The following is a 14,031-nucleotide window of genomic DNA, read 5'->3' as shown; positions in this document are numbered from 1 at the left end:
TAAGACCAAATCAGTCTGTGAGACTAAACCAGAAAAAGTAAAAAGAATATAAACAAGCAAAAATAAAAGAAATATAAAAATATTTCAATTTCTTATAGACAAGGACCAGAAATCCAATGTCAATAAAAACAAACAAACAAACAACCCCACCAAACAACTTCCCTAGGTATTACCTGGCAAACATGGGCATTAATCACAGTTTCACACTAAACTGCAGATTTTATAGCAGTATTTGCTGCAATAAAATTTGCTTAGTCTTAGCGCTAGTTGTAATTTATGTTTTGTTTAGATGAATTCATGAGTTCTCTGTACCTAAATTTAATTAATGAATGAAAATAAATAGTTTAGCTTATGTGCTTGCTTTGAAAAATAGATATAAATAAAAGGTAATAGTACATGGGTGATGGACACTGGGGAGGGTATGTGTTGTAATGAGCACAGGGTATTATATAAGACTAATGAATCACAGACTGTATCCCTGAAACAAATAATACATTACATGTTAATTAATTGAATTTAAATTAAAAATGTTTTAATAAAAAAATAAAATGTAATAGTACATTTAAAACCACATTATGCATGGTAGGTATGTCCTACTTACTGGTGAGTTGATTACCGGAGAACATAGCAGGTGCCAATGGGGAATGTAAATATAGTTATTGACCTACTGTGTCAGTGACAAGAGATTAGTCTTTTTTTCCAGGAGGTTGTAATTAGCCTTGCAGAAAATATTCATTCCATACCAAATTAGACTACACATTGTATTTCTGTAACTGAATGTTTTCCTTGATGGTTGTCTGAGTAAAACAAATTGGATGTAGGTTGAAGGTATATCATTCAGGCACCTTCTTTCAAAAGTAATTAGGGTCTTACTCACTTGAAACCAGATAATTACATTTAACGTAATCTTAAAAGAGCCCCCAAGGATTGTTTTCCATTGGTAAATGAATGAGAAGTGGAACAAATTGACTTTCATGATCACTAAAGTTTAGAAGAACTAGGAAAAGAAAATAATGCTGAATCGAAAATTTAGTCTCATAAGACTAATAAAGGTAAAATACTTTTTTCCATTTATTCTCATGTAACCCCCAGGGGATTTTTGCCCAGTGAAAGTGGCACATGGAAGGATGTTCCACAAAGACTCATTCAGTGATCAGCTCAGCATGGTTCCACACTAGACCTCCAACCAAATGAGAGCTAGACACTCATCCCCTTGGCTTCAATTCATTTAGGAAAAAAAGCGTATCTTTGGATAGCTCACTGGACTCCATGCTAGCACACCAGGATGATAAGACTTCATTCCTGACTCAAAATATAGATGGAGACCCATCACTGTCTGACCTAAACCAGGCCACCTGTAATTAGAAAATAAATTCACTACCAGCCCAAGAACTAGGTTAGTAGATACACAAAGATTTTAGGAGTAACATCATAAAATTAGAACAGAGGAGGTCTTCAAGGGAGAAAAAACGGTTTGGTAATTATTAATGGGCAGAAATGCTAATAATGATTTAAAAAATTTAGCAAATTTCAGAAGAAATCTTTCCCCTATTTCAAGTATTTCTAGAAAATGAATCTAGATGCAGTTTTGAATAGGTTTGTATACCAGAAAACATAATTATATTTGATTTCTCTTATTTTTCTATGTCCAGTATAAGAAAAAAAATTGTACTAAATCACTGCAGGTACTATCTAATTAAGTCATATTCAAGAATATATTTTAGTCTTCGAATGTACCCTACTAAAAGAAATACAATTTTTGAATCAAATACAAGCTATTTTAAATTTCACTCTGCCAATTTCTAAAATGTATTCAGAAATTTATATGAAAATTATTTCAATGGCCACCGTGCTTAAATCTCTTTTATTTTAAAATATACATTTTCTTATTAAATCTATTTATTTGAATTCTAATTAACATTCAAATATGTTAATTTGTAAAGATACTTAAATATACCAATGCTCCTATTTCCTTCCTCTGGGTGGGTATTTGAAACACATTTCTGTAATTTTAAAGGACCCTTTAAACTTTGAAAACATAGCTATTATTTTGTACTTTCAAAACTTGGTGTTGCCTATGACCCTTTTTAACTGAATGTCTTCTAAGCAGTAAGCCTGCCACACTTCACCCATGTAATGGACACCCTGTGGATAAAATCATGATGCTTCGTCTTCCTGACAGCATTCTCTTCTCTCCTGAGGGAACTTCTAATGGGATGACTCCAGTGTCTTGAATGTTTTTTTCAATTTCCTTCATATGATACACAGCCTATTCTTATTATGCTGTTTTTTTTTTTCTTTTGTAAAAATTCTGATCTAGAATTTGGCCTACTGTAGTGTATTGCTTATAGGACTCTCTTTTCAGCAACTTTGAACAGATTATTGAGGTTTAATTGACATACAATTAACCACACATGTTGAAGGATACAATTTGATAAGTTCTGAGTATGTAAATAAACATATATTGGTCAAATTCTAAAAAGATGTTGAAATATTTGTTTCTTCAGGATGTGACCTTATTTGGAAATAGGGTAACTGCAGATGTAATTAGTTAATATGAGGTCGTATTGGAATTCCAATATGACTAGTGTTTTTTGGTTTTTTTATGTTAGTCACCGTACAGTACACCATTAGTTTTTGATGTACTGTTCCATGATTCATTGTGTATCACACCCGGTGCTCCATGCAATACCTGCCCTCCTTAATACCCATCACCAGGCTAACCCATCTCCCCACCCCCCTCCCCTCTGAAACCCTCAGATTGTTTCCCGGAATTCATAGTCTCTCATGGTTCGTCTCCCCTCTGATGCCCCCCCCCCTTCATTTTCCCCTTCCTTTAAGAAGTGGGAACTTTGGAAAAAGACACAGATGCAGGGAAGATGGCCATATGAAGATGGAGGCAGAGACTGCAGGGATGTTGCCCCAAAGCCAGAAACACCCAGGACTATTACAGACTGGAAGAAGGAAGGAAGGATCCTCCCGTCGAGACCTCAGAGGAAGCATGACCCTGGAACACATTGAGTTTGGACTCCTAGTCTCCAGAACTGACATCATAAAATTCTGTTACTTTAAGCCAACCAGTTTGTGGTAATTTATTATAGTAGCCCTAGGAAACTAATAAAATTTGCAGTCAGGAAACTGACAACAAAAATAGCAAACAAATGCATCACCTCAAAAAGTTACATGATCCCCTTGCCAGTGACATCTCCCTAACACTCACCCCATCCCCATGAAACCACTGAACATTTTTCTGTCATCCTAGATTGCATTTTCTACAATTTTACATATATTTTACATAAATTTATAAGAATTCTAGAATTATATGAAATATATTATAGACATATGGCATGCACTGGATTCTTTCAGCGTAATTATTCTGAGACTCATTCATGGTGTTGTTCATTCACGTGCACATTCACTTGTTGCTCCTTTGTGTTAACAAACAGTATTCCATTACATGACTTTACCACCATCAGTTCATTCACTCACCTGCTGACATACATTTAGATGGTTTACAAAATCCTGGCTATCCAAAATACACAGCTATATACCTCATACGAGTGTACAAATATCTGTATGGAGTTACACTTCCACTTCCCTTGGGTAGAGAGACCCCTAACTGTAGAATCACCGGGTCACAAAGCAGGTAAATGTTTACATTGTAAAGGAACTACCAAACTGTCTTCCCAAGTGTATGAGAATTCCAGTTCCTCCACACCCTTGTCAACACTCGGTATGTGTATGAATTGTGCTTGGTTATTTTCTGCATATTATGACTTTCTGACCTCTCTTGGGAGCCTTCAGACCCGGGAAGAGACTGCCCTTCCCGGAGCTAGAGGATTCCTGAAGATAACGACAACCTTCCCACAAGCACGTTTTCATGTACACACCAAGCAGCGCACTGTCCATGCCCCAACTACGTCTTACCCAGCTCTCCCTCCCACACCCGTACGGTCGTGTCCCCTTCCTTGCTGGGGAGCACACATGCCAGGACCGCAGCAGTGCTGGAAACCGTGGAGAGTACCGAACCCCGCGGACACGACGCCCTTTCCTATACCTAAGCCCCTCTAACAAAGCTTAATGCCTACAGGAGGCACCGGAAGAGACACAGAAGTACCCAATAATAAAATAGCGTCATTATAGCAATATACGTTCACAAAAGCTCACGAACGTGGTCCCCCTCTCCCCAAATCCCTTATTACAACGCACTCACCCTTGTCTCTGTGACGTGCTATGAAACATCCACAGCAGGACAGGAAGTGGGAGGAACGAGGCCGGCGCGCCATGTGACACAGCCTCGGCAACCGACTATTCACGCTCCCACTGGAAGGAGGCGGAGCCACAGCTGCTCCCTGATGCAGGTGCGAGTGCGGAGCTGAAGATGCGGAGCTCGGTGCTTTCTCTGCCCTGAATGGGTTTCAGGCAACTAGAGACCACCTCTGTGGCCCCAGAGGCACCAGAGTAATTCGAACCAGCTGAGCCTAAAGTGTTGACTCCTTCTTGCCTTGTCTTTCCTGGGGGAATTCCAAGGCGGCTCTGGCACAACTGCTTCCTGGTTGGATTTACACTCTATTATTAAAGAAAGTCTTTTGTATTGATTTGTTTTTTCAAAAGACTTCCCTACTTCATTCATCTGCTCTGCCTCATCGTTCCTTTTTGATAGGCATCGAGCGTTCTCGCATCTGCAAGGATGAAAATACGGTAGCTATTTATGAGACCGCCATGAAACTGGAAAGGTTGAAAATCAGTTTTTGATACAGATTTCCATAGTTTTATTATTATATTCCTAATCTCTAACTGCTGAATGCTAGATGAATCTCTTACTTTGTTTTCTTGAAACAGAACATAATTTAAACTATTTTTTTTTTTTTGGTTTTTGGGTTTTGTTTTTTGTTTTTTTTTGTGCTGGTCTGTGATGTCTTTTAGCTTGAACGAAGTTTTGTTTAGAGAAAACATTTCTTCCTTTATCTGTATAGTCACACAGATTATAGTTTTAAGGGTGGGGGAGGGGCATAGGAAGAGGGAGACCGAGAATCTCAAGCGGACGCCACGCTGAGCACAGACCTGTCACAGAGCTTGATCTCACAAGATTCAGGTCATGACCTGAGCCCAGATTAAGAGTAGGACGCTTAACTGACCGAGCCACACAGATGCCCCTCTAAGTAGATCTTATTAGGAGTGTATCAAATCTATTAGTCTATAATTTATAGAGAAATCAACTTTTGGCTGTTTAATACTTTTATTGACTAGTGTTCCATAGATTTTAAATTTTAATTTCTGCTCTTTATGTTTTTCTACCATTTTCTTAGAATTAATTTGATATTATCTAACTCCTTTAGAATAATAATTTTTAGCCTTTCTTTTTTTGTATATATACATTTAATGTAATACCTTCTGTCTAAACAATTTTGCCTGCCTCTGCAGGCAATACTAGATTTTTAAAAAATTGTAATTCAGTTCAAAATATTGTCTGTGGATTATTTAGTAATATATAGCTTTATTTTCAAATATAAGGACATATTCTAGTCATCTTTTATGACTGAATTCCAGTTTAACTACATTGTGATCAAAGGACTTTCTGAATTATCTAGTTAACATTTGTTGAGATTTTCTTTTTACTCCAGCCTATATAAATTTTTTTACAATACACTTTGATAAATGTTCATGTGAATGTCAAGAGAATCTGTGCATTCACCTATTTTGTTCTGCAGCACTTCATATATATCAATTAGGTAAATATCTTAATAACTTCTACAGATCTTCTATGTGCTTATTGAATTTTTTTCCTGCTTGGACTTAGTTATGAGAAATGTGTGTTAAAATCTTCTTCATTGTGGATTTTTGCACTCCACCTTTTACTTTTCCCATTTTGTTCTGTATATATTTGGAACTTATACTGTTGGATGCACACAATTTTAGAATTATTAAATCTTCTTGGTAGATTGACCTTTTTCATTATGAAATGTTTTTCTTCTATTTATTTATTTTTTTGCTCTCTCTTTATTTCTAGTGATACTTCTTGCCTTAAAATATTCCCTATTTGACATTGGCATAACTACATAAGACTTCTTTTGGATACATGTTTTTCCATTCTTTAGTTTTTTTAGCACTTTTACTCTTTTCTTATTTATTTCTAGGAGTATTTTCCTTCTTCTTGAAGACTTCCTTTTAGTATCTATCTACTACTAGTGAATTCTCTTCACTATAATTTTGTGGACATGTCTTTATTTCACCTTTACTTTGAAGGATATTTTCAGTGGGCATACAATTATATATTTTAAATTATTTTGTTTAAAATGATAATTGCCATTTAAAAAAATTTCTATTAAGAATTCCACTGTCAGTCTTATTTTTAGTCTTTTGGGTTGCAGTTAAGAAATACACCCTTCCTATAACACTAACTTGACTACTAAGAGAAGGAAAAACTGAAAAGCGGGGAAAGTTCATAGGAAAAAAAAAACAACTATGAGGGGAAGAAACACCATAGAAAATAATTTATTAGACAATTAAGTGACACTTACTTTTGACCAAAGTTTGCAGACTGGCTGGAATTTGATTATTAGCGGTCAGATGAAAACAAGTAATGCTCCACTCTTTGTCAGAATACCTTCCAGAATGTCCTTTAGTAGAAACTGGATGTTACATGAAACTAATTGCCACAAATGAGGTTATAGTTTTAGTAAAATCCAGCATGGATGTAAATTTTGACTCATACTCCAAACCTAAAATGAAAGCAGAACTATGTTAATAACAGTCATATTTGATGAAAATAATTAATTCACTTATTCATTGATCAATATCATATACCAATGAGGTGACAAAAGTTAATTTTCTTTCATTATAATTCACTTGATATATTTTGTTAAAGATATTTATAATATCAGTCAATAAAAACAAATACTTTCAGGGAAGACACGATGCAGACATGGGTATTACATGAGAACATAAACCCTATGAGAGTGTGAACTTTGTGTGTCTTGTTCTCTGTGGTATCTCTTGCACTGAGATTAAGGTTTATTTCATAGTACTCAAAAATATGTGTTGAGGGTGCAGGAATGGGTTACACAGGTGATGGGGATTAAGACATGCACTTGGGATAAGCACCAGGTGTTGTATGTAAGTGTTGACTTACTAAATTGTACACCTGAAACTAATATTACACTGTATGTTAACTGGAATTTCAATAAAAATTTAAAAAATATATATGTGTTGAACAAATGGATCAGTTTTTCTCTAAAAGTTGACTTAAAAACATCTTAAGGGTGATGATAATAAGCAGTATAATCTAGTTGGAGAGGCATCTAACAGAAGTCTGTAAACATCAATCTCTTATTCACTCTAAACACATAGTCCAGATAGTATCTACAAATGAGGCAAATCTTGAATGTCCACTGAGATTGGCTCTGTCACTATTTTTAGGGGATACTGAAGTTACCACGTAGTGTGATCTGAGATGTCTTCAGGCCTAGTTTGCTCTAAAAATTATTAACACCTTTCAATGGTATAAACCACCTCTTGAAACTTTGAACTCTTCATCCTTTGCAGCACTTCTGGTGAGGCTACCAAGCTCTGTATATATTCAGTATGTTTTGATGGTAACAAGTTTGAAAAGAAAAATATGGAAAATAACTACATATATTTGGGTGAGAAAGATAACTCCAAGCTTAGACATATGAGACAGGCCTACGTTTCTCACCAACAGCATTTCATGATTGTCTACAGTTCCTGCCTGGCTTGAAGTTCCTTAATGTAAAATACTTATTTGGTTAGACAGTAGTGAGGCTCTTGCCTCCAGACTTATTTAGCAACTACCATAACTTTTACTCTCTTAGCATAATATTAGATTCTATGAGTGGTATAAAAAGTGCATAATGCAGTCTGTTTTTATGACGATCACAATTTTGTTTTCTGCAAGGAAAAAATAGAGATATCTGCATTTGCTTGAACATGTATTAGAAATTCTGAAACCTCATATTAGAAGTCTGAAACTTCATGGTGGGATTATATATTTGAGGTCTAAATCTTGACTTAACTTTCCTAAAGATATCCATGGTTGGCAAAGCTGGGAAGTTGTGTTATGTAAAACCTTCCTGGTCTACTACTTTTGGGTTAAATTGAGAGTGTTATCACCCATCCTTGGAAAGAGAAAAGTTTCCTTCCCCCCCCAAAAAAAAACTGGATTACTTTAACCTTTACAAATGTAAAATAATGCCACCTAAAGGAGCTTCACTGATACAAAACAGAGTTTAGCATGCAGAATCTACTTTCATGTGAAAAACAGAGCAAAGAAACTATAGTCTGCGTCCTTCACCACTACTTCTGTGGAATAATGGAAAGATCACAGGCTTTTGAATGAGATAAATCTGGATTTGAGTCATGTTTGTGAATTAGCACAGGTTTCTTAGTTTCTCACCTACAAAATGGCCTTAATAATGTCGCCACAGAGCATTCTTGTGACGATTAAATAAGAGAATGCATGTGAAAGCTCTCAGCAATTAGATTTTCAGTAAAAATGAAGTCTAGTCTTCTGTTGTTCTTATAGTTGTTTCCACAGAGTTTAACAGAAATTGTCTTTCATTTCATACAGTAGCTTTGTCTTTCTATTGGGTTAACATATAATTGAGGAAATGGCCAAGAGTTACGTGGAAAAAAAAATCACTAATCATCAGGGAAACGCAAATCAAAACCACAATGAGATATTACTTCACATCTGTTAGAATGGCTGTCATCAAAAAGAAAAGAGGTAACAAGTGTTGGTGAGGATGTGGAGGAAAGGGAAGCCCCCCATACACTGTTGGCAGGAATGTAAATCGGTTCAAACACTATGGGAAACAGTTTAGAGTTTCCTCAAAAAACTAGAAATAGAACTGCCATATGATCCAGCAATTCCACTTCTGGCATGCAGCCAAAGGAAATGAAATCTCTATCTTAAAGAGATATTTGCACTCCTGTGTTCATAGCATCCTTATTTACAATAACCAAGATATAGAAACAGCCTAAAGCAATGAGAGATGAATGGATAGAAAAATAGCAAATATACATATATATATGGAATATATAAATATATATATAGCAAAAATAGCAAATATACATATAATATGGAATATATATATATTCCATATAAATTGATCAATTGGAATATTATGCAAACATAAAAAGGAAAGAAATCTTGCCATGTATGACAACCTATATGGACTTTGAGGACATTATGCTAAGTAAAATAAATCAGACAGGGAAAAACAAATACTCATATGTGTAATCTGAAAAAGCCAAATTCAGAATCAGAGAATAGAATGATGGTTGCCACAGGATGGGAAATGGGAAGAGTTGGTCAAGGAGTACAGACTTCTAGTTATAAGATTAATAAATTCTGGGCATCTAATGATGATTACAGTTAGCAATACTGTGTTATACACTTCAAAGTTGCTAAGGGAGTAGATCTTAAGTGTTCTCACCACAAAAACAAAATGGTAATTATGTGAGATAATGGAGGTGTTAACTAACTTTATTATAGTAGTCATTCACAAAATATGTGTTCAAATAATCACCTTGTACATCTTAACCTTATACAATGTTATATGTCAATTATATCTCAATACAGTTGGAAAAAATATCCTTGAGGACAATAATAAGGTCTTAGTCTTCTCCTTAGTACCAGTTTTCAGTCAGTTATAACACTGTGGTCTGGAAATACTACTTACCAGTTTGAGAAATAGACTGGTTCTCTCATTGTTTCATTTATGTCTATCTGCCTATCTATCTATCATCTATCTATCCATCCATCCATCCCAGATCTTCTATACTTGATATGGATACAAGTGAACTTCAATATTTCTGTATTTATTGTTAAATTTGGTATTTTATTCCTTAAATACTTGAACAAAATTATAGTAAGTGCTATATAAATAGTAGCTGCCATTATTATAGCTCACTCAGTAAATACTTCATTTTACAATAATTCATTCAAACAATTATAGGAGAAAAGATATAAATTTCTTCTGAAAACATGGTTAAAATCAAAATTCAAGTTCTAAGCTGATAAAATTCTTAGTAGTAACAATAAAGCTGACAATACTTACTCAACCAGAAAAGTAGTTGACTTATCCCAATCTTACTCAAAGATTTCTGTTAGGTGACTCTAAATATCTCTTCTCATATACAAAAATGTGTACCTCATTTAATTGAGATAAAGATGCTTTCAATTTCCGTTTATAAAATAATGGCCCTAAAGACTTTAAAACAAATAGTTAACACCAGTATGATTTATGGTGGGGATTTCAACAAAACTCCGTCACAGATAAAGGTCAAAGTGATAAATTTATGTTCCTAATGACAGAGAGTTCCAGAAACAGAGGTAAATCCAAGGTCTGTATACATAATCATGGAATGATAATGTGCTAGAGAACACCTGCATTATAACTCTGGCAGAAACCCTGCATCCTAAATGGCTAAGCGGGGAGCAGAGAATGAAAAGATGTTGATCACAACATAGTTACCAACACTCCCTTCACTGCCCCCCCCACCAAAAAAAAAAAGGAGTAATCCAGATTTATCAGGCAGTCATGGACATTTTTTTAAAAGGAAGTTTGTTTTTTGTTTTTAATTTATTTATATTGCATTTCCTTTTAATTTCTGGAAGGATGAATGCACTTACAATAAGTTTTAGCAAACGTATATGATATTTGTAATGAAATGGAAATAAGTAATCTTGACAGAATTGAGAAGTTAAGATTTTAATAAATCAATAAATTTCTAAGTTAGAAATAATATGTCTTGTTTCTGTGATAACATAACCTCTACTTATTCTCATTTTCTTTTCTGTCTTCTTTGTGTAGACCACTCATTATACACATTGGCATTGTCCAGGTGTGTCTTCTTCCCTTGACTACTTGTTTTTCCCATTCTGTGGATTTAACACTTTAGCCATATATGTGTGTGTGTGTGTGTGTGTGTGTGTATATGTCTATACATACAGATATAGAATATATCAAAATCCAGCGTCTCTGTAAGGTATCATTCACAATGTTGGATATAATCTCATATTATTAGCTATACAAAGAAACATTAAAATGTAACTAATACTCAGAATAAAAGGCAATCAATGAACAACTCTGTAAATATACTAAAAACCACTAAACTATAGACTTTAAATGATAAATTCTATCATATGAATAATTTCTCAAACTATTTCAGCAATAACAAGCAATCACTGGGGTTTCTGAAATGATCCATATGTAATTAGCAGACAAGATTTTAAAAGCATTTATAATAACTAGGCTCAGTATGTAAATTAAAATACACACATAATGATTAAACACATAAATCTTAGCATATAAACTGAAATGTTCATTGAAGAACCAAATGGAAATTCTAGAAAAAAGTATAGATACATAGATCTTATGTATATGTATACTCCATGTACTTATATCTACATTTATAACTATCTATAGTTTTCAACAATAATCATTCTCTACTTGAGACTTCCATAATAGATACAAGGGTCCAATGGCCATCTTCACTTTGTCTCATATGCACCTTGAAGTCAACACATTTAAAACTGAGCTTAACATCTTGTCTAAAACTCCACCTTCTGTATACCTCCACAGAAACAACAGATTCCACCCATCCCATCCAATATGGAAACTGAGATCTACATTTGATCTCACATTTTTCTTCTCCACTCACATCTAAACAATCACCCAGTGCACACAGATTTTACTTTCTTAGTTTCCCTTTTCTTTCTTCTGCATCACTACTAGATCTATCATGGGTAATTGGGGGGGAAATCTCCTTTGTTCTCTTCTGCCTCTGGTCTTATTTCTTTAAATCCATTCTCTAAACAAAGCATAGCTACAAACTGAAATATAACTATACTACGGTTATGATCAGGTATTTTCAATGACTCTACATATTCTTTGAATTAACTCCAATCTTCCTATATTATGTGCAAAAGAGAAGATACTTCCACATCCCCTTCTTCAACTGGAAGAAAAAGATGGGAAAGGGAAATTTTAACTTTAAATCAACTAGGAATCTTGACTATTTTATGGGACTGGGCATTTTAATAATTGACTGAAGGAACGGACTGGAAAAATCATGAGGGAAACTCCGAGTTTCAGCTGGAGAAAAGAGAAATGATTAGCCTCATCAAATGAATATAAAGAATAATAAGAGGAGGATCAGGGTCATGTATACTTTCATTCCAAGGAGGATGGATTTGATACACTAGTTATATGTGCAATTTTTTATACTCGATACAAGCTCTGTACTTCATGTTCATTAAAAAAAAGAGAAAGAAAAGCTTTATCCTCAGTTTAGAATGCCTCCTTCTGCCTTACTTGAATAATTACTCTTCATTCTTTAAAACACAACTGGTGATTTTACTTAGCAATTCCTGATTATTTAAATCTTAGTTTGTATTCTGCATCCTTGTTCCCGTCATACCCCTTGATCTACACATGCCATCATCCTTACAGTATTGGATTTTGACCATGTGTTTTGGTTCTGACTATTCCATGAATTCTTTAACGTCAGAGAATATGGCCCATTCATCTTTGTGTTTTCAAAACTGCAAACTGGACCTGAAATATTAGGTTATCGATAAATAAATGAAATGATGTTGCAGAGAAGGAGAGACAAATGGAACTATCAACAACAATAGAGAAGTAGGTATGATTATTTTTGAGAGGGGATGAAAAACTCCATCTGGGGAAGTTCATACTGGAATGGCAAAAGATCTTTTTTAAAAATAGAGCTTCCTACAGACCTAATAAGCACTAGTTGAAGTTAAAGCAGCACAAAAAGCTAGTTAGCACAATATCATTGGGATGCTTTGGAATTGCACTCTATTTATTTATTTATTTATTTTTATTTATTTATGTGACAGAGAGACAGTCAGCGAGAGAGGGAACACAGCAGGGGGAGTGGGAGAGGAAGAAGCAGGCTCCCAGCAGAGGAGCCCGATGTGGGACTCGATCCCGGTACGCCGGGATCACGCCCTGAGCCGAAGGCAGACGCTTTAACGACTGCGCTACCCAGGCGCCCTGGAATTGCACTCTCTTTAGATACGGGAATCTGAACTGGAAATTCTGGGAGTTACAAAAAATAGAAGGTATGGTCCCTTCACTCCTTAACATCTCTGTAACCATGCACCACCTTTGGGGAATAATCATCTTCTGAGAAGATCCATCTGATGACTGAGATACAGAGAATACAAGTGATTCTCTCAATTGCTTAATAATGAAACTAAGACAAAACAAAAAACCTATCTTCTCTAAGGAAAATAACCCAATGCTTTGTGTGAGAGAAAATAGAACTAAGGAATGATTTAGCTATAGAAAACGCAAGTATGATGATTATTTCAGTTCCTCTCAGAAGAAAGGAATGTCTTATGATACCACATACAGAAAACCCAAAAGACTACCAAAAATCTATTCGACTAATAAAGGAATTCAGTAAGATCACAGGATATAAAAATCAATATACAAAAATCCATTACATTTCTATACACAATAAAGCAGCAGAAAGAGAGATTGAGAAAATAATCCCATTTACAATTGCACCAAAAATAACAAAATATCTAGGACTAGGGACCCCTGGGTGGCTCAGTCAGTTAAGCATCTGTCTTTGGCTCAGGTCATGATCCCGGGGTCCTGGGATGGAGGCCCACATTGGGCTTCTTGCTCAGTGAGGAGCCTGCTTCTCCCTCTACCTCTGCTCCTCCCCCTTGTTTGTGCTCTCTCTCTGGCAAATAAATAAGTAAATCTTTAAAAAGAAAAATCTAGGAATAAACTTAACCAAAGTGATGAAAGTCTATACTCTGAAAACTAGAAAACATTGATAAAAGATATCAAAGACAACACAAACAGAAAGATATTCCATGCTCATGAATTGGAAGGACAAATATTGTTTAAATGTCCATACTACCCAAAGAAATCTACACATTAAGTGCAAACCCTATCAACATACCAACAGCATTTTTTACAGAAGTAGAACAAACCAACCTAAAATTTGTATGGAACCACAAAAGAC

The 14,031-nt window shown here is 35.0% G+C and overlaps 1 long non-coding RNA gene across 1 annotated transcript in view; it reads right to left on the bottom strand.

The window, feature by feature from the left end:
- Window positions 1-4,019: 4,019 nt before the first annotated feature.
- Window positions 4,020-14,031, bottom strand: part of LOC148108522 (uncharacterized) — a 30,929-nt gene continuing 20,917 nt past the window's right edge. Inside the window, exons 2-3 of the long non-coding RNA XR_015727816.1 lie at window positions 6,522-6,722; window positions 4,020-4,682 (exon numbers count right to left, since the gene is read on the bottom strand). This is a non-coding gene — a long non-coding RNA (uncharacterized LOC148108522). The remainder of the gene's footprint in view (window positions 4,683-6,521; window positions 6,723-14,031) is intronic.

Source organism: Ursus americanus, chromosome 19 (genome assembly GCF_024610735.1).
Source record: "Ursus americanus isolate L20-20 chromosome 19, mUrsAme1.1.p, whole genome shotgun sequence".
Classification (NCBI taxonomy): Eukaryota; Metazoa; Chordata; class Mammalia; order Carnivora; family Ursidae; genus Ursus; species Ursus americanus.
Note: the sequence above shows the minus strand (reverse complement) of the source record. Positions and strands in the feature narration are given on the sequence as shown.